The sequence below is a fragment of the Podarcis liolepis genome, assembly GCF_965112155.1.
Source record: "Podarcis liolepis genome assembly, chromosome: 6".
Classification (NCBI taxonomy): domain Eukaryota; kingdom Metazoa; phylum Chordata; class Lepidosauria; order Squamata; family Lacertidae; genus Podarcis; species Podarcis liolepis.
Window position 1 is genome coordinate 87,041,187 of NC_139559.1, and position 27,850 is coordinate 87,069,036.

General features: G+C 47.1%; 1 long non-coding RNA gene across 1 annotated transcript in view; it reads right to left on the reverse strand.

The window, feature by feature from the left end:
• LOC310708514 overlaps window positions 1–14,519 on the reverse strand; it is a 76,079-nt gene extending 61,560 nt beyond the window's left edge. The window contains exon 1 of the long non-coding RNA XR_014527076.1: window positions 14,420–14,519. This is a non-coding gene — a long non-coding RNA (uncharacterized lncRNA). The remainder of the gene's footprint in view (window positions 1–14,419) is intronic.
• Between the last annotated feature and the right edge of the window lie 13,331 nt (window positions 14,520–27,850).

Genomic DNA, 27,850 nt, shown 5'->3' on the forward strand with positions numbered 1-27,850 from the left:
GAGCCTATGTTGCTTTAGTCTGGTCAGCACTTCCTTGACGTGTCTGTCATGCTCCTGCTGCGATTCCGAAAAGATCAGGATGTCATCTAAGAAACAGACGCACGTCTTGTAGAGAAGTCCCGCCAACACGTGATGCATGAAAGCTTGAAAAACGTGGGAGCCATTTTGCAATCCAAAGGGCATAACTCTGTATTCGTAGGTACCCAGTGGCGTGAACATGGCCGTCTTCCACTCATCTCCCTCCCGCATACGAATGAGGTTGTACGCCCCTCGCAGGTCTAACTTGGTGAACACTTTCCCCTTCCGCACCTTCGCCAGGAGGTCGTCGATTCGGGGCATGGGGAAGTCCGACGGCTTGGTCCCATTGTTTAAAATGCGATAGTCCACGACCAGTCTTTTTTGGGGCGTGTCTCGCTTTTTAACAAAGAATACTGGACTGCCCCCCGCTGCCTTGGACTCTCGGATGAAACCGCGCTCCAAATTATGATCTATGAACTGTTTGAGTTCCTGCAGCTCGTCCTCTGACATGGAATACAGTTTCCCCTTAGGCAGCGCCACCCCCGGCAGCAGGTCAATCTTGCAGTCATATGGTCTGTGAGGGGGTAGCCTGTCTGCCTCCTTCTCGCAGAAAACTTCCAAAAATTCTGCGTACTTGTGGGGAATCGCTTGCAGCGTGCCTAGCAGCAGCTGTGACTCCTCTTCCTCTCCTTCCTGCCGGGGCACGATGCAGTGTTCAGCACAAAAGGAAGAGCCGAAGATCAGCTGCCTCTGGTACCAAGCCAGCGTTGGGCTGTGCTTGTCTAGCCAACTCATTCCCAATACAATGGGCGTATCCGATAGTTGAGTGACATTGAAGCTGATGATTTCTTTGTGATTTCCAAGTCGCATCGCCATGGGCGGCGTCTGCTTCACCACTTGCCCCCCTAGCAACTCCCTGCCATCCACCGTGACAACCTGCAGGGGCAGTGTGGCCGGCAGCAACTGTATAGCGTGCTTGTCGACAAAGTCCTGCCCTATAAAGTCCGCGTTGCTGCCCGAGTCAACTGTGATGGGCACGTCAGTGGTGATTCCATTGGGCAGCTGGAGAGATGCGGTGAGCCTCACCACTGGTTTGGGCGGGAGGGGGTTCACGGGCTGTAAAACCTCTGGGGACTGCGTCACTAACACGTCTGGCTGGGCCCCAGGGCCTCTTCCTCCAGCCAGACTGCGTCGTTTCCCTGCTGTGGTCCCCCTTGCTGCGTTGCTGCAGTCACCATTGCCGAGGCTGCAGTAAGCTTGTGGAGCCTCTGGGGACACTCTTTTGCCATATGCCCTGGCTCCTCACAGACGTAACACTTCCTGTTCCCTCTAGGAGGCTTCGCTTTCACTGCTGCCGGTGCTAGGGCTCTGGTTGCTGACTGAGCCCTTGCACCTCCAACCTCCATAGGTTCGGCTCCTCCTCCTGGCGGAGGCGTGGATTGCGCCCGCGCTGCTTCTCTGGGAAGGAAGGAGGGGCCCCTGGCTGGTTCGCGCCCTCCACGCCCTTCGTCCCTGCTCCACGGACGTTCTTCCAGCCTCACCCCCACTGCCAGTGCCCTCTGAACGACCTCCTGGGTGGTTCGGGGTCTCTCCCCCCTCGCGATCTCATCTTTAATCGAGTTGTGCAGCCCCTCCCAAAAGAGGTCTCTTACAGGAGCCGAATCTCTGTCCCATTCCAGGGCACTGACCAAGGCGAAAAAGTGGGCATGATACTGCCTGACGCTGGCCCTCCCTTGTCTCAGCCCATGCACCTCCTTCCGTGCAAGATCCACGTCAATACTTGATAAAAAACACCCATCCATCGCTTTAATAAAGGCATCTGCATTCTGGAGCGCCGGATCCTTATCTCTCCATAAATTGCGTAGCCATGCTTTAGCATCCCCATGCAAATGGGACATGATGAATCCCACTCTCTCTTGCTCATCTCTAAAGTCTTTATGCAGCAGTTGCAGTGCGCACAGTACGTCGGCTCTAAAGTTGGGATACTGTTGCAGGTTCCCATCGAAGTGAGAGACCAGCCCGCCTGTCCGTCTCGCCAACCCAATTCCCTCCTGCCGGGGTGTCTGCTTTGTCAGCACGTCTAACCTGACCTGGAGATCCCTGCAGGCGGCAGCTGCCTCCTCCTCTCTCTTCCTGGATGCGAGAGCCTCGGCATTCAGTTGTGCCACTGCTTTTCTGAGTTCCTCTATCTGCTGCTCAGCCGTCATGTCGTCTGCCGTTCGTGAGCTCGCTAGTAGGCACCTGTTTCTCTCCCCTCCTCGAGGCTGTAGATGCCCACAATCGAGAGACGGAGCTTACTCTCAGAGCTGCTTGAAGATCCTAGCTCACAGAGGATCACGCTAGCCAGCGATCATTAAGTAAAAGTCTTTATTGAATTACAGTTTCCATTCTCACGCTGCTGCGCGCAACTCTACGTCTAGTAGCTAGATCGGCGAAGCTCCGTCTGAGTCTCCGCCCCGTGTGCACCAACTTAATATCCTAGCCTTGCTCCACCTTTTCCGCCTGACTGTCCTCCTCTGGGTCCCTCTACCCCCCGGGGCTTCTTCCTTCCGGGATTCTTCTGACGCTGACCCGGACCCTCCTGCCTCCTTGCGCCGGGCTTTAGGACCTGGTTCCCTTTCGGGGCTGCTTACTGCGCCGCCTTCCTCTGCATTTGAACTTGGCGCGCGCGCCCAACCTTCCACTTTCCTCTTAACCGTTTCTTCGCTCCCCGATGGAGGTGTGGCCACTCCTGACTCATGCCCTCCCTCCTGTGGTGAGCTGCCAGCGCTTCCCCCCTGGCTCCCTTCCTCTTCCCTGCTTCCTGGCGGTGACGCTGGTCCCGATTTCCAGCTGCTCCCCCCTGAGTCCCCTCTGGCTCTATCTTCCTGGGGTGCCCCCCTAGACTCCCCCCTTGCCCTGGCCACTGGTGCTCCTTTCTGTGAATCCTCTGATTCACTGGAAAGACTAGGAGATCTCGGGTCGTCGTCATCACTCATCTTTTCTTCTGCCTCCTCCCCTTCGCTCTCTGTTTCCTCCCTTGCCCGTGCCTCTGCTCCTAAACCCCTGACGGTCCTCTCACCCCAGAGGAAATGGAAACAAGTCCTCAAAAACCTGAAACCACACAAAGCTCCAGGCCTGGATGGATTTACAGCAGAATTCTACATGTAATTCAAAGAAATCCTGATGCCCTACATGACCCGCCTATTTAATGACATCATAAAAACTTGGATCTCCTCTAAAATAGTCTCTATCCCAAAACCACTCAAGGATAGTTTCAAAGTAGAATCATACCGCCCAATCTCATTGATAAATCAAGACTTCAAAATACTCACATCAACCTTGGCCAACTGCCTAAATTTTTTCCTACACCAATTAATAGCCCCAGACCAGATTGGCTTCATCCCTGGCCGCAATATAACAGATCCCATTAAGAAATTACTGAATCTGATCAAACACAGCAAAACAACCAAACTCCCACTGTCGATTATGTTGCTGGACATTTTCAAAGCCTTTGATTTTTTTTGGAATGGAAATACCTAATAGCAGTATTTACCAACATGTAATGTGACCCCAGCTTTCTCCAAATTAGGAAACAAATTTACCTCAGCAAAATGCAGAATTAATCGTATGGGCTCCAATACCATAGCAATCCAAAGAGGCACAAAACAAGGGTGCCCACTGGCTCCTTTCCTATTCATCCTAGGCCTGGAACCCCTAGCAATCCGACTCCGGGCTGCCTGCCCCTGATATCAAGGGAGTGGAAATGAAAGGTAAAACCTATAAACTGGGGCTCTTTGTCATGACACCAGATCTCATAAACACAGCAATCATCCTAATCAAAGAACTCAGCATATTTGATATGGTGTCAGGCTTACAGGTGAACTCTGCTAAATCCGAGGTTATGTGCTTCAACACACACACCGCATACCCAGAAGGAATTCACCAGCATCACAAATATAAAACTCTGCTACACCAAATTCAGATACCTAGGGGTGCAAATCAACAGAGACTTGAGGAAATGGAACGACATCAACTTCACTCTTTCAGACAAAATAGCCATGGTCAAAATGATCACCCTCCCAAAATTAACCTACCTATTCCAAACCCTCCCAATCTGGATTCTCTCAACCCAACTCCATAAATGGCAGGGGGGGAAATGACACTCATTTATTTTCTCACACAAAAAGCCAAGAATAAGCCACAAATACCTGCAACTCCCTGCCCCAGAAGGAAGATGGGAAATCCCCAACATAGAATTATACTACATCACCAACCATGTGCATCGCATAACCCCATGCATTCTAGAAGATGAGAAGACACAATGGATATACTTGGAGAGAGTGACAATTGAAAACACTCCCACCGCAGCATACCCATTCCTCCAAAACAAACAAAGGGAAATCTCCACAACACTAAACAGGTTCACACAATCTAAGAAAAAGTAGGTAAACTGTCCCCAACCCCATTCCTTTGGTTCACCACCCACTAGTCCATCGTGTGGCACAGAACTTCCAAATAAAAACTTGGCAAGCCAAAGGCCTATACCGCCTAGCAGACTTCTACAAAAATAACAAACCTATATCAACACAAGGAATACAAGACAAACTAGGGGAGACCCAAATACCCTGACTAACACACCACCAACTACACACCTTCTTAAACAATCCAGCAGTAAAATCAGCAGCCACTAGTGTTAAGTTGTGGCTGAACATATCAGACGACACAGCGATTCTTCAAACAGCTCTTGTTTATTCACATGCCAGAACAGAACTGAACTGAAGGGTTCAGCCAGCCTGCTTATATAGAGGTCCAGTACAACGTAACTGTAACAACTTTCTGTAACTATCCAATCACTGAACGTCACTTTCGATCCCTTATTTGCATATGTGGACCTGAACTATCTACAGTATCTCCCTGCTGGCCCAGGGTGAGAACTTCAGTACATAACACCTAGGCCCTAGATCACCTTTGAAAACCTCCTCCTAACAGCAGAGGGACACGGCAAGGGAATGGTATCCACAATATACAAAATACTTCTCCAAAATCCCACAAACCCCCTCAACACAATCAAAGAACAATGGGAGCACGACATAGGCTACGAACCCTACCCAATGGACTAGAATGTGGTCTAAACCTCCCTTTGAATCCATCTCAGTCAAAAGAAGGGAGCTCACCTTGAAATTTACCTACAGATGGTACCTAACACCACAGAAACTGGCACTGATACACCCCGGAACCTCACCAAAATGCTGGAGACGCTGCACCTCCACAGGCACATACTCCACATGTGGTGGGAATGCCCCCAAATCCAATCCTTCTGGACAGAAATCTTATAAGAAATATGCAAAATACAGTGGTGCCCCGCAAGACGAATGCCTCGCAAGACGAAAAATGCGCAAGACAAAAGAGTTTTCCATTTTTTGAGTCGTTCTGCAAGACGAATTTCCCTATAGGCTTGCTTCGCAAGACGAAACGTCTTGCGAGTTCTTGTGAGTTTGTTTTCTTTTTCTTAAAGCGGCTAAGCCGCTAAGCCGTTAATAGCCGCTAGGCCGCTAATAGCCGCTAAGCCGCTAATAGCTGTGCTTCGCAAGACGAAAAAACCGCAAGACAAAGAGACTCGCGGAACGGATTCATTTCGTCTTGCGAGGCACCACTGTAACCAAACAGGTAATGGAACCCACCCCAGAACTGGCCCTACTGAATATTTTCCAAGAGAATAATGCACACTCACACTCATAACCCACCTACTCTCAGCAGCCTGAAGCATCATACTGGAGGACATCATACCCTGTCAGGATTATTGGGATTATTGTAATAGCCTGCAGTTTTATAAGGGTATATATTTAAAGTAGATGAATAAATGAGCAAGTTAAGTTAATTTGGATATGCAGAAAATATTAAAAATAAAGGAACCACAGAAAGAAGGGGAAGGAAGTCAAGTTTTGAAACGTTGAAATGATTATAAAATTATTGAAATGTATAAAATTGAAAATCATAAATTAAAACACACACCCACCCAGACAGCCTAGAATCTTCCAGTAATCATGAATACTAATAAGAAAGTGCTTAAGGTATGCAGCCTTAGAACTGGTCATCTTCCTGTATGTATGTACATCACCTGATTTCTTATTCAAGACCATAGCTGTCAACTTACAGATTTGAAAATAAGGGACCAGCAGCCTTGAAAATAAGGGATCAGCAGCCAAAATAAGGGATTTTGCTTAGCTTATGCACGTCAGGGCTGCCGTCGCCCTGGCACGAGGAGTTCCATCGGCCCTTTCCCGCCCGAGAGAGAGGGAGGGAGGAAGAGAGACTCTCGCCCGCAAGCCTGGCATGAGGCGGTTGCAGCGCCGCAGTGGCCGCTGAAGCGCCGCCCTTCTGCGTCCCTCCCCATCCCCTCCTCTTCCTCCTCACTCAGGTCACCTCCTCAGCCACCTCCGGCTTCCCCTGGCAGCACGGTGAAAGTCTTGCAAGAGAGGGGCTGCCTGCCCGCCTGCCACCACCCGTCTCCTCACGGCACGCCCCTGAGGGGGAAAAGGGAGAGACAGAGACGTGGCAGCTTGTGCACGCTCTCTCTCAAGGCGGAGGACCCCGAGCCGCTGCTTCCCTCCTGAGCCGGGCGAGCATGGAACCCAGGAAATTTAAGGGACATCATCAATCCGGGACAGCAGCGGGACACGCCGCTGGGATAAGGGAGTTTCCCACCAAATAAGGGACAGTTGACAGCTATGTTCAAGATTCGTAGCTGAAGCCTGGCCCACACATGTAATGGTTGAATCTGGAGGGGGACTGTGTCTGTTTTTTCTGCTGTTTTTCTTCCTCCTCCTCCAGCCTAACAGCAGTAGCTAGTAGCAGTCCTGGCAGGGGGAAACTTGCAAAGCAAATTTTCCAGGTTTTCCTTTTAAACTTTCACAGAGGCGAAATGAAGGAACGTCTGTAAATGGCGCATGTCAATACACACCATGTGATTGCGTATTTAGTCCAGGTTGAATGGTAAATCTGAGCTGTTTAGAGGGTGTGTCAAACTTTAAGAACATACCAGTTGCCTTGCTGCATTGGACTAAAGATCCATCTAGCCCTAGCTTTCTGTTTCCAGCAATGTCCGGCCAAATACTACTGAGAACAAGTTTATAGAAATAACTTCATTACATCTGCCCTGAACCTATCACTGCCAGTCAACGGCCAAATGGAATTTCCCGTGCTGGCTTATGGAAGAGCGCAAAAGCACTGACGTTGCAAAACTTCTCAACAACAGCAAAACAAGAATACAGCGCAGGATGAAATCCCAGCCAATAAATTCTCACAGGAGCCTAAAAAGAATTGTAATAGGGTTTGTGGTATTTCAAAAAGTAAAAAAAAACCAGGATACCCCAAAAGTTAGACAAAGCCCAGAGTTGTTGACCATTTCCCCACAAAAACACCAAACAAATGTGATGCCGCCTTCTGGAAATTCCCCCCGGACGTCACTTCCGCCTTTGAAATCCCAGTAATGTCCAGGGAAATCTGGACGTATGGTAACCCTACGTTTGTTCCAATTCAACGCTAAACCACAGGTTTTCCCAAGGGAAAACAGAGGGTCAAAAGTAATCACATGTGAGCCCTCTGTTACTCTACCTGGCTCAAAATAAAATCACCTCACAGCCCATGCCTGCGCATGTTTATTGCATGTTCAACAGGACATGGGCACAGGACTGCAGCTTTCTCTTAACTTACACAGGGCCCAGGGCCTGTTCGTATTAGACGTGGGGCCTCATGCAAGTTACAGAAACAAAATAAAGCTGCCGTGGAAAATAAATATGGCTTGCCACATAAAATCACCATTTAACTAGAGTTGTTATAATAAAATGGAAATAGTATTCTGTGTGGTGAGTCAGCTAGAGCAGAGTTCGGCAGATTTTATCAATAACATCATGCGACTCCTACAGCGCAGCTAAGTGGGTTGCCATGGGGATTATGACAGATTTATTATCACTGTTAACTTAAAGCACTATAGTAAGTATCTGCACAGTTGTTATTGGTTTACAGTGATAACTGTAGTTCAGATTTATGACTAAATTTGTAATGTTACTGGGGTGTTTACATACGGCCAGAAAAAGTAAGGGAATTTTTTAAAAAAATTAATTTGACTTGTTTCGGGATCCTTCATGTGGTGGGGACCCAAGCAAGTATTTTTGTCTCCTCCGAGGTCTGATATACAAAAGAAAGTTGCATATTATAAAATATGAAAGGGGACTGCATTCAGTTGCAGGTCATAAACTTGCAAGGGTTTGTAGCTTAATTTCCCATTATAACCACACAATTTACTAAAAAGGAATATAATGTACAACAGCTGTCTCATTATACAAAGATTTTCAGGCGGGGGGCGGGACGGTGAACAGCACTGTAATCCTTTGCAAGTTAATGAAACATAAAAGATAGGCAGTCAATAAGGTATTAATGTGCACTTCAGTGTGCCAGAGCAGGAAAGGCTTGTCTGATCTCAGCGGCAGATTATGTCCCAGATGGAGTCCTGGCTCTTCAAAGTCAGAAGGGAGTGCTCTTGCCCAGGCCACAGATATTCCATGCACCAATCACAAACCAAATACATCATAAGAAACTGTTATAAGAAAAACTCTTCTCTTTTCCTTACGGGGTATTCCGGAGCCCATATAGAGTCCTTAAGTGGGTTCCCTATTGGTAGGAGAAAATAACAGAGGCCAACCAGAGAATATTGAGAAGCAAAGTAGCTAGTCAGCATGATCTTTATTCAAGGAACTGTTGGAACAGGGTCCCCACTCACTACACGCAGGAGGAAGGAGAGAACCCCAAACAATGGTGCGCAAGCCTTTATATAGACCAGGGGTAGTCAACCTTTTTATACCTACTGCCCACTAATGCATCTTTCTTGATGGTAAAATTTCCTTACCGCCCACCGGTGCTCGACAGAAGGAGGATTCAGCTTGTACTGTAGAAACGCCTACTGCCCACCTAGAATCCTGAAACGCCCACTAGTTCGAACCAGGTTGACAACCCTTGATATGGACTCTTGAAATTGCCCACCCTGTAGCCCAAGACCACCCCCCCCCAAAAAACCACATCGTACATACATCACAGAAGGAGGCGGTCTACAGCAGAAATCCTGTCTTGCAGGATACCTTATAATGGTCACTGATTGCATTACCTGGGCAGCCTGGCCATTCTTTTGTGATGGTTAATATTTTAGTTCCTGAACTCAGGTCACAGACTCACCCTATTCATACAGAAATACGCCGTTAAAACAGGATTTGTAAGCAAAAAAAAAACAAAAAAAAAACATGGGAAGGCTTTCCCCATTTGCCTCCCTTACTGCAGAGGACTATCTGAAGTCATTGGGAGAGTCAAAAGGGCTTCAGGATTGCTCTCCCATACTATTTCAGACACGTGGTTCATATATTTAGATATGTGTGCATTTATGAAGACTTATTCTATATTTGAGACCTAGAAATTCTTATAACGAAACACTGATGTTCTACAAGCATGCGCTCTTTGGATCTGATATGCCGCACTTGTACTTTGCATTTCACAAGTTTGAACCCACGTATTTGCAAGATGGCTGCTTTGGTTGAGATTCATGCATTGCAAGGGGTTGGACTACATGACCGTCAGGGTTCCTTCTAGCTATACAATTCTATGATTCCAGGTCTGTCTTGCTTGCCTGCCTCCTTCTGAACCATCTTAGAACAGGAAAGGTGCAATAATCTGCATGCTGAGAGAGAGCGTGACAGGCTGAGTTTAGGGAACCTGCAACCTTTTACCTTGGAGCAAGCCTCCTAAATGTTCCTTTCCCCCTAAAATGGACCACATAAAGGGTACTATAGAAAAATAGGGGTGTTTGGCTTTTGCTTCCCAGCTCCCCAAGGGACTGAGTCCCAGAAGAAGAGGAGGAGGAGGAGGAGGAGGAGGAGGAGGAGGAGGAGGAGGAGGAGGAGGAGGAGGAGGAGTGTGGATTTGATATCCCGCTTTATCACTACCTGAAGGATTCTCAAAGCGGCTAACATTCTCCTTTTCCTCCCTCCCCCACAACAAACACTCTGTGAGGTGAGTGAGGCTGAGAGACTTCAGAGAAGTGTGACTAGCTCAAGGTCACCCAGCAGCTGCATGTGGAGGAGCGGGGAATCGAACCCGGTTCACCAGATCGCGAGTCCACCGTTCTTAACCACTACACCACACTCGGTCAGAGATGAATGGATGGAGACAGGATGCAGTGAAAGCAAGGCAGATCTTTGTTTTTCTGTTGCAGCAGAGTTCCCTCCCCTCCTTGCAAGCAGGCACGAGAGACCCAGAACCAAGAAGAAACATCTCTTTGACGGGTTTGCTTCCCCTTTACAAACTTCCAGAAATTCCATCACACATAAGGTGGGGTTACTGTGTCTCAGGCACGCCGAGGTGTGATATTCCTGAGGATTTAGCATGTTTCACTTAGTTCCAGACACAGTTTACACAGAACATTAGCATTTGATAGGACAATTAGGATGCCCACCAGACATCCCTCAATGCAGAGCATCTGGGCAAACAATGATACCAAGGAGGTTCATAGATACAGGAGAGGAATCCCTTCTGGAACTCCCACTGACTGCTATTTGACTGTGTTTTCTCAGGCAAGGGGGATTAAGGAGGCAGAGGAAATATTGAGAGTCTTTAGAAGAACCAAGATGGCTTTTGGGTTGCTCTCCTGTACTGTTTTAGACATGTGGGTTATATACTTATGTATGCGTGTTCACCTTGTGCAGTTATCAACATTTATTCTAGATTTGAGACCAAAACAAGGGAAAGGACTTTATCTGCTTTAACTGTGCCATCCGTAGTCATTCCACCATGACCCATCCTCATCTCTGACAAAGTCTTTGAGACAAACGTGAGGACTAATGGGCTGACACTGTGGGATTAAATTGTGACCCTTTTCCTTTGTGACATCCGTAGTCATGCGAGACTTTCCTCTTCCTCTCCTTTCCCCTGCAGCCCTGCATTTGGTGAGCACCCCTGTGATTTTGAACACATCTCCATTTCAGACCGACTCTCTGGCGTTTGTTCTGCAAAGCCGGGTGCACATTCCTGTGGCTGCTCCAGCCGCCGTGAGTCACCAAGTCTCCAAGTGACTCATGGACAAAAGGATCCATAGCTCCGCTAAAGGCCAGAATCCCAGCGGGTGGGGAAATATTTTCGTCCTGTGAGGAAATGCCAATAATTTGGGCATTTGTTTCCCTCGGAGATTGGATGGAAATGCCGTGTTGCTCAAATACCACAGGAATAAAACATTGCAAAATACTTTTGATGTGAAAATGTCTAGTGGAAGCGTTTTCCCATTTCCATAGCAAAGCTTTCTCTTGGTGGTGGTGTGTCCAAGGACTTAGTCTGAATCCAATCCAACATTGTATGGATCAGTGAGAGCACGCAGGTCAGGATTCATTGGCCAAGCCCGCTCACCCTTTTCGTGTGGCGGCATTGCAGGATGGAGGAGGCTTCACTGGGGCCCCAATGGGGGAATTCAAACTGACTGTGCCCCTCCTGATAGGATGATAGGAGCAGACGGTGGGCTTCCCTCGGATCGCCCCCTTGCCTATTTAAGCAGCCAGTACCTGGAGCTCAGCCTGTTTGTTCCTGCGCGAGGTTTCCCGGCCCGCCCACCCTCGGTTTAAGCCAGGCTTCCTCAACCTCGGCCCTCCAAATGTTTTTGGCCTCCAACTCCCATGATCCCTAGCTAGCAGGACCAGTGCTCAGGGATGATGGGAATTGTAGTCTCAAAACATCTGGAGGGCCGAGGTTGAGGAAGTCTGGTTTAAGCTAATAGTCAATGACTTTGCTGTGGCTACGGTGGTCGCCGTCCTTCAAGAGGTGGGGTAGGAATTTGCCCACTGGGCTAATTGGCACTGACCTGGTGGTTTTGCCTACCTCATAGCAATCCTCAAAACTGGCTGGGCATTGGGGCAATCCTTTGTTTTGGATGTAGGGGAGGTTGTGGTCTCCACCTGCCCCTCCAAACTCTGGAGTATCCCAGTAAAGGGATCCGAGGGGAGTGGCCATATCTGCGAGGCCTGGGGGGGCCAGAGTCAAAGGCACTCCCCCAGATGTGGCCCCTGCGGGGGTCACCCTATTGGGTGTAAGTCTTAGGAACCCCCGCCTGGATTGACCACACTTCACTTCCGGTGGTGGGCCAGAAGTATGTTGATTGCCCCATGCCCAAGCCAAACCTCTTTCATCTGTATTCAGTAAAGTTGTGGCCTTTTTAGACCCAAAACCAGTCTCATTGGTATCTTATTATTTGGGTTGGGGTAAAGGAAGTCCAATGCCTGGTCCTGCAAGAAAGACTCTCCTCCCTGAAAGAGAGGGGAGTGGTTGTGGACGGGAGCCCGAACACCGCTCCTAGCGCCCCCCCCCCGGTGGCCGTCCAACCAGGTGCCATGGGTGGGCGTGTCCAGCAGCCTTTATGCTGCAGTGCCAGCCTCTCCCCGGCCTCATTTCTCTTTGTCGTCCTGTGCGAGTCACCCACCCTCCACTCCCTTTGAGTTAGGCTTAGGTCATTGGCCTTGCTATGGACCTTAGGTTGGTCGCCCCGGTTGCCCGGGGGGCCTGGTAGGAGTTTTTCCATTTGGCATTAGGCTTTTTGGTTTTTTCGCCTACCTCGTAGCAATCGTCACAACTTTTTGGTGGTATTGGTGGGTAGGTTAGGCATTGGAATAATGTGTTGTGGTGTGTCGAAGTGCTAGGTGTGGCCATCGCCTATGCTTTCAATTTCTAGGGGTATTCCGTTAAAGGAATCTGGCGGTCGTGTATTCAGTCCAATGCCTGCTTGGCGGGAGGCCATGGCACGACCCTCGGTGACATCAGGGATGAGCCTATAGTTGGATTAGCATCAACAGGTGATGAACCCCTGGTGAATAAACCCACTTGTTTCACGATCCAATGCCTAAGCCAATACCTTTTCATTGCTGTAATCAATAAAGTTGTGGCCTTTTCTAGCCCATTAACCTTATATCACGTGTCCCTGTGTCTTCATTTTACTTCGCGGGGGTCGGGTCCTCGAACCACAAGAAAGTGTTATAAACAAAAATCTGCCCTTTCCAAAAGCCCATATAGAGTCCTTACGTAGGTTCCCTATTGGTAGGAGAAAATAACAGAGGCCAACCAGAGAATATTGAGAAGCAAAGCAGCTAGTAAGCCTGATCTTTATTGATCTGTTGCAACAGGGTGCTCCTCTCACACGCTGGAGGGAGGAAGAACCCAGAACAAAGGTGTGCCTGCCCTTATATAGAAATTTTAATTTCCCTGCCCTGGAGCTCCAGACATCATACATACATCACAGTAGGGGTGTAACTCAAGACCACCACCCCCAGATACATCATACCTACATCACAGACTAGGCGGTCTACAGCAGAAATCTGAGTGCATTGTTTATCTTGTCTGACAGGTTACCTTTTAATGCTCACTTGATTGGATACCCTGGGGAGCCCGGCCAGTCTTTTGTAATGATAAATACTTAGTTCCAGAGCCAGGTCACAGGCTCACCCTATTCAAACACAGACAGACATACCCTTAAGGCAGGATTTGTGAAGGAAAAGACAATGGGGAGGCTTTTCCATTTTCCTTTGACCTTGCAGAGAAAACATTTGGTCAGTTTGGGAATCAAAAATGGTTTCAGGTCAGTCTTCCTGTGCTGATCTATGAATGTGCTTAGTCGGTACATTTATGAACATTTATTATATATCTAAGACTTTAAAATTCTTATCACAAAAGCAAATTCAAAATTGGGACTTTGTGGATAGTGGATCTATAGTAGTCTTCAATTATTCATGCTGCTTCATGTCCTTCACTTGCTTTCCTGGGAGAGACCTGGGCTCAGATTTGCCAGTTTCCCCCTTTTGCTGCTGGGATCCAAACTCACAATTGCCTCATTGCTCTTTATGCTGAGTTCTCTAAAGCCCTCCTTGTCCAGACAGCCACTTCTCAAGACCCTGTGCCTTTGTTGTAAGAATTCTCAGGTCTCAGATATAGAATATATGTTCATAAATGTACAAGGCAAAGACATAAGATAAAGGTAAAGGGACCCCTGACCATTAGGTCCAGTCGCGGACAACTCTGGAGTTGCGGCACTCATCTCACTTTATTGTCCTAGGGAGCTGGCGTACAGCTTCCAGGTCATGTGGCCAGCATGACTAAGTCGCTTCTGGCGAACCAGAGCAGCACACGGAAACGCCATTTACCTTCCCGCCAGAGTGGTACCTATTTATCTACTTGCACTTCGTGCTTTCAAACTGCTAGGTTGGCAGCAAAACCCATCTCCTCAGTGTTCCCCTTGAAGTCAAGGCACAATCCTGTGACACACAACACCCTCCTGGTTTTCAATTTCCAATGCATGGGGTCCCCCCCTCCCAGTTCAATAATATGGCATCTGAGCTCCTCTTACCTTCACAGTTCCTGCTCATTATCGCTTATGGGCACCACGGGCCTTGGCAAGTGTATCCCCATCAGACTGACAGACATCCCTCTCTCAGGGCAATATGATGCTTGCTTGCAAACCTGCCTATTGTGACCTCAGCTGGGAGACAGGGGCCAGGCTGCTGGGTTGCCAGGCAGCTGTATTAATAACAATAAGGGGAGGGGTGTCAAAGTGTAATGGGATGAGACCACAGTGCATCCTAGGGCCCCCACCCAGAGTGGCTTGGGTAACTCAGCCAGATGGGAGGGGTATAAATAATAAAATTATTGTTGTTGTTGTTAAAAAGGTAAAGGTAAAGGGACCCCTGGCTGTTAGGTCTAGTCACGGATGACTCTGGGGTTGCAGTGCTCATCTCGCTTTATTGGCCAAGGGAACCGGCATACAGCTTCCGGGTCATGTGGCCAGCATGACTAAGCCGATTCTGGTGAACCAGAGCAGCACACGGAAACGCCGTTTGCCTTCCCGCCTGAGCGGTACCTGTTTATCTACTTGCACTTCGTGCTTTCAAACTGCTAGGTTGGCAGGAGCAGGGACTGAGCAACCGGAGCTCACCCCATCACGGGGATTCGAACCAGCGACCTTCTGATCGGCAAGTCCTAGGCTCTGTGGTTTAATCCACAGCGCCACCCGCATCCCTAAGGCAAACATATACATAAGTATATAAACCATGTGTCTGAAATAGTACAGGAGAACATTCCTTAAGCCATGTTGACTTTCCCAAATTGACCTCAGATATTATACAACAAGCAGGAAGGAAATGGGAAAGTCCATTGTCTTTGTTGGGGTTTACACCTCCCTTTTCAAATACAGTCTGGAAAGTATCTGTTAAGCTGAGCAATATGCGTAAGAGTTTCAGGAACTAAGTATTTACCATCTCTGGCCAGGCTACCCAGAAAATGCAATCAAGGAAGGCACTATCAGGCAGACAGGAGAAGCAACACTCTCAAATTTCTGCTGAAGACCACCTCCTTCTGTGATGTATGTATGATGTTTTGGGGGGCGGTCTTGGGCTACAGGGTGGGCAGTTTCAAAAGCCTTTATAGGGGCTTGCACACCATTGTTCGGTGTTCTGCCTCCTGCGCGTGGTGAGTGGGGATCCTGTTGTAATAGTTTATTTCCTTTAATAAAGTTCAGGTTTACTAGCTGTTTTGCTTTCAATATACTGTGGCTGGCCTCTGCTTTCTCTCCAACTGATAGAAATCTCCTGAAGGACTCTGTACGGGCTCTGGATAAGGGAAATAGAGGTATTTTTCTTATACAGTGGTACTTCGGGTTAAGTACTTAATTTGTTCCAGAGGTCCATACTTAACCTGAAACTGTTCTTAACCTGAAGCACCACTTTAGCTAATGGGGCCTCCTGCTGCTGCCGCACCGCCAGAGCATGATTTCTGTTCTCATCCTGAAGCAAAGTTCTTAACCTGAAGCACTATTTCTGGGTTAGCGGAGTCTGTAACCTGAAGCATATGTAACCTGAAGCGTATGTAACCACTGTAACACTTTATGCTCAGAATTGTCGGTTTGTCCCGGTTACATCCTACCGCCCGGGACTTATCTTTGCAGGACTTATCTTGCCTAATCATTTCCCTCTCTCTTTATGTTCTTAGCTGATGTCGCCATTGCTCATCCTGGCCAATAGGGGGCATGGTAGACATCTGCCCACAATGGCCAGGGGGACTGGCTGTCTCAGGTAGCAGATGCTGGTTGGTGGTGAGCCGTGGTGAGGTATTGCAGGACAAAGCTTTATGCGCTGCATGACCTGCCATGTGCCTCCTAAGCTAGCTTGCTGCCCTCATGCGCTGTGGAGAGCCCTGGTCCATTTGCCAGTGTTGAAGTGAGAATCAGCCGACAGCCTGGCCAGCTTCTGTAAATGGAGCCAGAGTGTAGGCACCAAGTTTTCCTTCGCCTTGAGCGTTCTGCCAAGACTCTCCACATTTTTCAAGTAGTCTGAGAGTTTCACTCAGGCATCTTCCGTTTTCATGCTCATTCTTCTCTACGGCCGACCTTTATTTGCAGGAGAAGGTGCTAGAAAGAAAGGGCAGACATCTGGAGTACACATGTGTGGAGCTGTCAAGACCTTGAAAGCTGAAGAATACTCTTCAACCACCTCCTTTCATTCTCCCCTATTTCCCAATGGAATTATCTTGCTTGTCTCATTCTCCATGGCAGACTTCAGATAACATGTCATCCAGGCCCGGGAGGGGTTCTCAAAAAAAGAAGACAAGAGGATGCACTCTAGGTAAATAGGCCGTAGTCACCACACATCACTAAAATACCTACATTGTTCCTAGTGATAATTTCACCCTAATGAGAAAGCTCAATGCTACACCCTCTGAAATATACTCAGAGTCGAGTAGTGATTTCAGCTCAAAAGAACAGTGATTGAATTTCCCCTAAAAACCTCTGACTTTATATACATTATTTACACAATGGGTCCCATGTGATTGGCTGATTCTGCTTCCCTCCTGGAGCCTGATTGGTCTGCTCTTGCCGGCCAATCAGTTGTTGCATTCTAGGATCCTACTGGCCTAATAAGCTGATTCACTTCCTCCTGGTGTCTGATTGGTCTGCTCCTGCAGGCCAGTCAGGTTGTTGCATTCCAGGATCCTACCTGCCTATTGTCCTAGGATCCAAGCTCAGTACATAACACCCTCCCTCCTTAAAAACACAAAAAGAGCTCTGCTGGATCAGGTGAGTGATCCGTCTTGTCCAAAATCCTGTCTCAAGGTGTCAAGAGAAGCCTATGGAAAGTGCACAAGCAGAATTTGAATGCAACAAATTTCCAGCAACTGATGTTCAGAAGCATTTACTGCCTTCCTGAACTTGTGGAACTTCCCAGAACAGCGAAATGTTTATAGGTGCAGTGTTTTCCCTTTGGTGGGAGAGATCGCTGGAGACATAGATGTCAGCAATAGCTGGGTTTATTTGCAAATATACAAATAAAGCATAGAGGAAGGCAAACAGAGGAAGGCAAACAGGCAAAAGCATAGAGGAAGGCAAACAGAAATCCTTATTTCTACAAGGAGTAAATCCACTGTCCCACATCAGATTGTCAAAGTGAAACTCAGCACCCCAAAATGTTTTCTCTCTTGATTCTCTTCTCTTTCTCCTCTTTCTGTCTCCTTGTCACAAAACCTTCTCCATTGCTCTTTACACATACAGATCTAACATATATCATCCAGATGGCAAACAATATGATAAAGGGACTGGAAAAGAAGTCTTACTTAGGAGGAATGATTGAGGGAGTTGGTGATGTTCAACCTGGAGGAGAGAAGACTGAGAGGTGACATGATAGTCATCTTCAAATACCTGAAGGGTTTGCTGCTGCTCTAGAAGGCAGGATCCAAACCAGTAGTTTAAAAATATACCTCTATGCAGCATTTGTGAAGTGTGTGAAATATAGTTTATTAGGCCTTTAAATATCCCCTCACACGCGCTCAATGTGGGACTCCACTATCTGTACCCCTCTAGCAGTGAATAGACTACACCATAAAGTAAGTTTAAATGTTTTACTTACATAAACTTAGGTCTTATTCGTGCATCGTTGAACGTTACAGCAAAAATCACACAGGTAGATTATTCTTGAGTACAAAATACAGAGAAGTATCCTCAAACATAGAGTCTGAGCTCAGAGCACCAGTCTCACACATGTGATCAGCTACATGGTTCAAACAGAAGAGAGTGAGGAAGGAGATAAACTCTTAGGAGCCTGACCTAACCAAACCTACTTTACCATTTACATGTCTATGGTCTGAATCAGCTGTTCAGAAATACAACTCTATAGTCTTAACCTATTTCATATATCAGCTAACACTGTGATTGCTAGTTATGTTTTGACTGCAAATCTCCCACACCAATTCTATAATTCTATGAGTCTAGATGGACGGTAGGGGTGGGAAAGGTGTGTGCCTCAGAGAGATCTCTGTATCTGTCCCACTTGGAAAGGATCAAGTAATTGACTCCCCAAACAACACCATTTGTCATCAGGAAGAGAGTAGGCAGTGTGGGAATGTGTAGGGATACAGGGGAGGATATATTGTCTAAGATATCCTATCCCAACTTGTCTTTACAAGTTCAACAAAATCAGCAGAGTTAACATTCCCCTTTTTAAACACACGCACAGCAGGTAGCTTGCTCAGACTCATTAGAGTCTCTGTAAATATTTCCTGGTATTTTCCTGTTTAATCCCTCCTAAAATAAGACACTACACAGTCTTCTGTAAAGTATAAAACATTTACTCACAAGTAATCATCTGTTCACACAAAGGTTACCAGAAGGCAGACTTAAAAGGTTATAACATAGTTTAAATGTGGTGACTATCTCCTTATGGGGATGCGGGTGGCGCTGTGGGTTAAACCACAGAGCCTAGGACTTGCCGATCGGAAGGTCGGTGGTTCGAATGCCCGTGATGGGGTGAGCTTCCGTTGCTCGGTCCCAGCTCCTGCCAACCTAGCAGTTCGAAAGCACATCGACGTGCAAGTAGATAAATAGGTACCGCTCCGGCGGGAAGGTTTCCATGCGCTGCTCTGGTTCGCCAGAAGCGGCTTAGTCATGCTGGCCACATGACCTGGAAGCTATATGCTGGCTCCCTCAGCCAATAAAGCGAGATGAGCGCCGCAACCCCAGAGTCAGTCACGACTGCACCTAATGTTCAGGGGTCCCTTTACCTTTACCTATCTCCTTATGAGAGAAAGCCCCCCTTTTCTTCTCTTGGCCTGGAGCCAAGGGTGCATCTTAGTAGTGCTGTTGTTAAGATGGCATTGATAGAGACAAGAGAGACAAGATGGCCGTCAGCCTGTGGTTCTGGTTCTTTCTACTTCAGGAGAGGCCACGCTCATCTCAAGTTACACATAGGAAGTTTCGTCTCAGTCCCGGAAAGCAGGAAGTTCTGGCTGGAGGACTGTGACAACCTTCCTGTCTACTCTTCTTATGTTGTATTTGACCGCACCTGATTCTTACATCCCACAGGCAGTAGTTGAGAAATATGGTCCTGATGCCACACACTGTGGCCTTCCTGAGACTAGTATTGCAATGGCCAGGAGTTCCTCATCATTGCGAGACAAGAGGGGGATCTCAGGAGGGCCAGGAATGCAGCCTTTTGCATTGCAAGATTTCCAGGCAAGCCTTGGGTATAAGGCTATAAAGGCCTCTTCCCACATTTCTTGGCCTTGATATGGGCCAGCATGTCAAACACCCAACCCTTCCTCCTTCAATGTCAGGTTTACCACAGGCATCTGCTGGCTGTACTTTTATAGAGCTGGGAAGGAATTTTTTTCATGTGCAGAATATCTGGGGGGTGGACATGGGTTGTTGTTGTTGTTGTTCTGCCTTCTTGGGTGTTTTTAAGGAGTTGGTATGGTTGTTACTTATTTATTGCTTCATTGCATGCTTTATTATTTTAATCAGAACCAGTCAGGAAGGCAATAAAGTTTTTAGGTAAGTCCCCCAAACTGCAGATATACTCCTTTCTTCGCAGTGGCGTAGCGTGGGTTGTCAGCACCCGGGGCAAGGCAAGTAATTTGCGCCCCCTAACCCGTGGATTTGCACCCCCTAACCCTAACCCCCAGATGATGCGCCCGGTGCGGCCGGCCCCCCCTGCACCCCCCATGCTACACCACTGTTTCTTAGTAATTGTAAGACAGTAATGGTTCCCTCAGGTATGGGGGAGAACATTTACCTGGCTTGTGGACATAGCAGCAGAGCAAGGGCTAGACAGCTGATCTTTCCAGATGTTGGCGAGGTGATGGTATCTGCTGCCAGTCTAACCATCACCCAAGGCTTGAGGCACCTGAGGAACACATACAGCATGGGCAGTCAGGCCAGTTCCTCAGGTCAACGAGTATTCAAAGTGTGGTACAGTGGTACCTCTGGTTACAAACTTAATTCGTTCTGGAGGTCTGTTATTAACCTGAAACTGTTCTTACCCTGAGGCACCACTTTAGCTAATGGGGCCTCCCGCTGCGCTGCCACCGCACAATTTCTGTTCTCATCCTGAAGCAAAGTTCTTAGCCCAAGGTACTATTTCTGGGCTAGTGGAGTCTGTAACCTGAAGCGCCTGTAAGCTGAAGCATCTGTAACCCGAGCAGTGGCGTAGCGTGGGTTGTCAGCACCCGGGGCAAGGCAAGTAATTTGCGCCCCCTAACCCGTGGATTTTAGTAGGGGCAGAGAGCAGCGAGTGCGAGCGCCCGCCCCCCAGATGTTGCGCCCGGTGCGGCCGCCCCCCCCCTGCACCCCCCACGCTACGCCACTGAACCCGAGGTACCACTGTATAATGCATTTGCATGCATTATTTTCATGTATTAATTTTTATACAAGCTTTCCCCAAATAGATTTATTTTTGTAAACATTGGTTTGCTGAAAAATTGCATTGCAAAATTCAGTTAAGTGCAAATTTTGAAGGGTTTTGGTTTGCTGCTGCTTCTTTCTTCTTCTTTGGTGATCCCTCGTAGCTGAGTAAGATTGTCTTCCAAAAACACGGTTTTAACAATGAGTGACTGTGGAGGCCAATTCTGGATCCACACGTCCTTCCACAGTGGGGATATTGGTTTCCGGGCTGGAGTTGATCACGGTGAGGATTTGCCAAGCGTGCCTTCCTCTTAGCACGTTTCTCCCTTGCGTCCTGAGTTCGAGTGTCTTCAAAGCCCATGACACCTTTGGTAAAGGCTGTTCTCCAACTGGAGCGCTCGCAGAGCAGAGCTTCCCAGTTGTCAGTGTTTATACTACATTTTTTAAGATTTGCCTTGAGAGAGTCTTTAAACCTCTTTTGTTGACCACCAGCATTACGCTTTCCATTTTTAAGTTGGGAATAGAGTAGTTGCTTTGGAAGACGATAATCAGGCATCCACACTAACATCCAGGGATCCAGGTACCTGCAACTAGGATTCAACGCTGTCTTTCACAGTTTCATTTTTTTCATGCTGATTTGGCTTTTAGTGTGAATTTGTATTCCCATCATATCTTAAAAGTTGTTGTCATTAAACATATTGCACATCATCTAGAGAATCTAAATTATGAGGTAGCTACTAAATACAATCACCGCATTTTTCGCTCTATAACACACACCCGACCATAACACGCACGTAGTTTTTAGAGGAGGAAAATCTGTAGGCATGCCACCCGTAGGCATTCCCTCCATAACACGCACAGACATTTCCCCTTACTTTCTAGGAGGAAAAAAGTGAGTGTTATGGTGCAAAAAATGTGGTAATTGATTGATTGACTTTACCAAAACCACGATATGTTCCACATACCACTTAACGGGAGCATTTAAAAAACAACAACTGCAATGGTAAATAGTATTAGTCAGCTGGCAACTGGTTTCCTTCAGCAGGTCATTAAACGCTTCGTATAAATTGGTTTCTGCCTGCAATCCTCTGCTATTTTAAGTGCACATGTCTAGGATGTGAAGATACAAAAAGAAAAAAGTGACCCTTAGCATAGCACCTTCTTTAACCTTCAAATTATTATTATTTATTATCGCTTCCAACACTAACATTTGTTTAAGAAACAGGTAAGAAGATGCATTTGCTTTTCTTAACACCCTCTGTCTTGTGTATCAATCATCAGCAAAGACATGGCAGATGAATTTTTAATAAACAACAACTACTGTTTCTAGTACTGTGATGGTTTATGATTCTTAGAGATGGGAGGAGGGGAATTAAATTCATCCCAATGTGAAGATTTTCCAACTTGGGGTTTGACTATAGCCTCTCGGGAGGAGCTTCTTATATTTTTTAAACACTTATAAAATTGAATTGATTTTAAATTGTGCTCAGAGGTTGCACATAGAGAAAACCACATTGTAGAATGAGGAATGATGGTTTGGGCCAACATGGTCTTTTAAGAAAAGAAAAAGTTTTGTGCCCTGTATATACTCTTTGTACATTCCGTAGATATTGCCATTCAAAACACCTCTAACCACATACCAGGAAACAGCTCTTACTGAGGCACCAGGCTGGGATCTGGTTCAGCAGGCAGCCAAACCGCCTGGTCACAAAGCTTTGACTGAAGGCTACTGAGACACTTTGATGATGCTCTTTTAAATCACTCATGAGAACAGCCACAGCAACTGCTATGAAATTAGGGATCAGCATAAAAAGGAACGCTGACAGTTAAGTCCAGTCGCGAATGACTCTGGGGTTGCGGCGCTCAACTCGCTTTACTGGCCAAGGGAGCCAACATTTGTCGGCAAGCAGTCTTTCCGGGTCATGTGGCCAGCATGACTAAACCGCTTCTGGAGAAACCAGAGCAGCGCATGGAAACGCCATTTACCTTCCCACTGGAGTGGTACCTATTAATCTACTTACACTTTTTCGCATGCTTTTGAACTGCTAGGTTGGCAGGAGCAGGGACCGAGTAACGGGAGCTCATCCCATCGCGGGGATTCAAACCACCGACCTTCCGATTGGTTTTCCTCTCACAGCATCTTAATGCTAATAAACTGTACTTGTTGCATTTCTGCCTGTCATACAGCTGCTAAAGGAGCAGGCGCTTCCGTGGCAAGCCATTCTCTATGACCATGGGAATTCCAGATAAAGCAAACTGTGGCCTCTGTGCCTCCTGCAAATGGGAATGGGCCCAGGCCAGTGACTCAGATGGCCTCAGGAATGCGTGTGCATCCGAGCTGTTTTCCTCTGAACATCTGGAGAACATCCTCCTCCTGCCGTAACCATAGCTATACCTTCCCAGAGCATGTCAATTTTCACTGCGTGACAAAGAGGGGAGGCGAGGGAGGCATGTGAACACCACACGTTTGAGATGAAAGAGGTCTTTTAGGGCAAGTATTTCTCTGGAAAATGCTGGTTATGTAGATGAGCAGCTCACCAACCACAACATGCAGTTGGTTGGTAGAGCAATTCTGCCATAAACATGAGAGAAGATGGGCTTCTGATGCTTAAGGTCCACCTGAAGACCCTCCAAACAGAAGTTTCACCAGCAGTGGTCTACCACCAAGTTGCTGCTTCCAAGGAAGCAATAGGTTCAGGAGAGGGTGAGTGGTCCATTGGAAGGGAGCCAGGATGAGCAACCACCTCCATAATACATTTCTACAAGTCTGAGCTGTTATCTCCATTGGGAGGGACAGTGGCTGTCCCTCTGCATTTACCACCTGAAACAGTCACCAAACTGGGAAGGACGGACCTGTGGCTCCTCCTTCCTGAGTCTCAGGGCTGTGGCTTCCCACAGCCACAAAACTTATTCTCCTTCTTCTGAATACGGGTGCAAATTTCCCAAGAGCATCTGGTGGCCATCTCAGCGCCTTCAGTTCCGGCAAGAGATTTGTTGTCGTTTAGTCGTGTCCAACTCTTCGTGACTCCAAGGACCAGAGCACGCCAGGCACTCCTGTCTTCCACTGCCTCCCGCAGTTTGGTCAGACTCATGTTTGTAGCTTCGAGAACACTGTCCAACCATCTCGTCCTCTGTCGTCCCCTTCTCCTTGTGCCCTCCATCTTTCCCAACATCAGGGTCTTTTCCAGGGAGTCTTCTCTTCTCATGAGGTGGCCAAAGTACTGGAGCCTCAGCTTCAGGATCTGTCCTTCCAGTGAGCACTCAGGGCTGATTTCCTTAAGAATGGAGAGGTTTGATCTTCTTGCAGTCCATAGGACTCTCAAGAGTCTCCCCCAGCACCATAATTCAAAAGCATCAATTCTTCGGCGACCAGCCTTCTTTATGGTCCAGCTCTCGCTTCCATACATCACTACTGGGATAACCATAGCTTTAACTATATGGACCTTTGTTGGCAAGGTGATGTCTCTGCTTTTTAAGATGCTGTCTAGGTTTGTGATTGCTTTTCTCGGCCATTTAGGATTACATTTACCCAACTTTATCCAAACAGAATATAACCTATGGAGTAGAGAGCAGAGACAGTGGATTTTCCCTCCACCCCTTAATGCACTTATTTCCTTTCAAAATCCCTTCTAGATACATTCGCAGGTGGATATATTGTGATAATAGCATTTTCGCTTTACTTCAGCTGGAAGGAACTGCTGTTGTTCTAGGCATCTCAAGGAAGCTGTTATTAAATGACATTTGTGTGAAGCAATTTAGTCCCCCTTGGTGGAATGAATTGTTCTGTCCATTTGATTGCGGCCCAGGCTGAAATAATCTCCTTATATGCGCTGAAGACAATTGAGCTGCTTTTCACCCTGAGGGCTTCTGATGCTTAAGATCCACCCGTCCGTAGATCAGATCCCAGTCTGGTAACTGTAAGCAAGGGATTAACTATAAAAATATGGGGAGTTCATGACTTTGTCTTCCCTTAAGGTTATTGACTAATCCAAAAACAACAACAAAAATGGAAAAGATGCAATTGAACAGGGTAGAGGAGGGTGGGCATTGGCTGGAGTTGAAGCAATTTCATAGAATCGTAGAATTGGAAGGGAACCAAGGGTCATCTCGTCTGACCCCCTGCAATGCAGGAATTTCAGCTAAAGCATCCATGACAGATGGCCACCCAACCTCTGCTGAAAAACCTCCAGGGGAGAATTTGTCCTTGAGGTCAAAGAGACTGGACAATGTGGTCCTTTGGACACATGCACTTAAAGACATGGCATAATTAAATGGTCGGTCTGTGAACCCTTAGAAAAGGATGCTGTTTTTATATTGTTGGACCAGAAATGGAAGCAAGAAGAATTACTGACAAAAGAAGAATGGCAGACAAAATTAATGGACTACGCAGAATTAGATAAGATGACAGGAAGGATTCGAAACCTGCGAGACCAGAGATTCACAGAAGATTGGAATAAATACACGAACTATTTGAAGAGCAACTGTAATCAACAAATTACGTTAGTAGGACTACGAGAAGTTTTGTAAGGAGGAATATATGAAATATTGCAAAGAAGATAAAGAAGAGAGACGTTAGTTATGAGACTTAAAAGTAATAGTGAAAGTAAGAAATGTAAACTAAGTGGAAAAGATTGGAAAATATTCAGATGTGATTGGCGGAAGTAAAAAAAAATAGTATAAGATATAAAAGTATGTTTTATAATTGTTGAAAATGATATGTTAAAACACACACACACACACACACACACACACACACACTCACACACACATATATATATGAGAAAAGGATGCTATGATTACTAAGACCTAGCATGGGTTTCTCAAAAACAAGCCATGCCATGTGAATCTCATTTCTTTCTTTGATAGAGTTACAAGTTAGGTGATCAGGGGAATGCTGTGGACGTAGTGTACCTTGATTTCAGTAAGGTTCCCCCATGATATTCTTGCAGAGAAGCTGGTAAAATATGGGCTGGAAGAGGTAACTCTTAGATGGATTTCTAGCTGGTTGACTGAAACCAAGGAGTGCTCACTACTAGTTCCTTGTCATCCCAGAATAAAGTGACAAGTGGTCTGCAGGGTTCTGTCCCGGGCCTGTTGTTGTTCAACATCTTCCTTAAATGTCTTGGATGAAGGAATTGAGGGGATGCTCATCAGATTTGCAGATGACACCACACTGAAGACAGAATCGGGATTCAAAATGACCTTAACTGATTGGAAACTGGGCCTAAACTAACAGAATGAATTTCAACAAGGACAAGTGTAAGGTTCTACACTTAGGCAGAAAGAACAATCTGCACCCATCAGCAGCACCAACTCCAGGGGCCCCCGGGAGCCCAGGCACCCACATTTTGTTGCCGTTGGTGCCTGGGCTCCGCTCGTGACTGCTGCATACTGCTGCCACTTTCCGCCGCCTTATTTCTGGCGCTGCGGCGCTGCGGTGGCAACTGGCCTAGCCCAGTCACTGCTGAAGCTCTGGCCAGGGCTGCCACTGCAGGACCTCTGTTGGGGCCCGCTGTGGCCGCAGACATGGACGAGTCAACCTAAACATGATAAAAGTGGTTCTCTCTATGTACACAGGCACTGACTGTTTAGATATGTTCAAGCATACAAAGAATGAACAGTAATCATGCACAGTACAGTGGTAACTCAGGTTAAGTACTTAATTCATTCCAGAGGTCCGTTCTTAACCTGAAACTGTTCTTAACCTGAAGCACCACTTTAGCTAGTGGAGCCTCCAGCTGCTGCCACGCCGCCGGAGCACAATTTCTGTTCTCATCATGAAGCAAAGATCTTAACTTGAAGCACTATTTCTGGGTTAGCGGAGTCTGTAACCTGAAGCGTATGTAACCTGAAGAGTATGTAACCTGAGGTACCACTGTAGTTACTTTCAATGCATTGGTTACGGAATACCTTACTGCAGGGGTAGGAAACCTAAGGCCCATGGGCCACAAGTGGCCCAAAGGGCTCATTTAACTGGCCCACGAGCCACCCCTGAACTGAGCTGCCTGCTCAGCAAGTCCCCACACGCTGTGCTAAACCGGCTCAGCACGGCGCAGGGACTCGCTTCCGCAGTGCCGAAAATCGCGTCTGCGCATGCTCAGATGCGAAAAATCACATCTGCACAGATGCTAACACTGGAAATCGTGTCTGCGCAGACGCCAGAAATTGTGGCTGTGCACGCAATCCGGCCCACGGAGAGATCTCCGCTGGAGTGAACCGGCCCAGGCAAGGTAAACATTGCAAACTCCTGCCTTACTGTCTTGCAAACCAATTCAGTGGAAAAACGCTACGTGGTTCTTGGGAAGGCAGGAGAAGTTTGGGATAGGTCAAAGACCAAGTTCCCAGCTGTGAATAGAGTTTTCTGAGAGTTCAGCCCATCACTACTAATTCTGAAGTACAGTGGTACCTCGGGTTAATTACTTAATTTGTTCCAGAGGTCCGTTCTTAACCTGAAACTGTTCTTAACCTGAAGCACCACTTTAGCTAATGGTGCCTCCTGCTGCTGCTGCACCATCGGAGCACAATTTCTGTTCTCATCTTGCAGCAAAGTTCTTAGCCTGAAGCAGTATTTCTGGGTTAGCAGAGTCTGTAACCTGAAGTGTATGCAACCCGAAGTACCACTGTAACTTCGTTAGCCCAAACCTGCAAATATACTGACCTTTTCTCAACCCTACAAGTACCTTTTGTTGCATTTCAGGAGAAGAGTTGGCTGTTCTGCAACCAGAGCAGACAAAAAGACGTGGTGAGGAATGTGTGGATGTGAACCATTTGAAAACATTTTTAGGGTATATTTGGGTCCCCTCTCTTTCACACAGTCTGTCACTGAAAACAGTGTGAGGAACATGACTCACCCCTCCAAAATCAGTGCTCAGAAATAATTCCAACTTTCTCAATATTAATCCGAAAATAAGAATTTTGCAAAGGCTCTCATCATACCCATTGCCTAGATCCTCCTTGTTCATTAAAAAAGTGCTCCATCACTCTGAAAACTAAACTGCTCTTGTGCAAATCCACCTACATGCTAACTAGCACAGCCCAGACAATCTCACAACTTTGGGAAGTCCATTAAGGTTTTTCCCTCCCCACTTTCTTCAACATCGCATCAAAATTACCAGT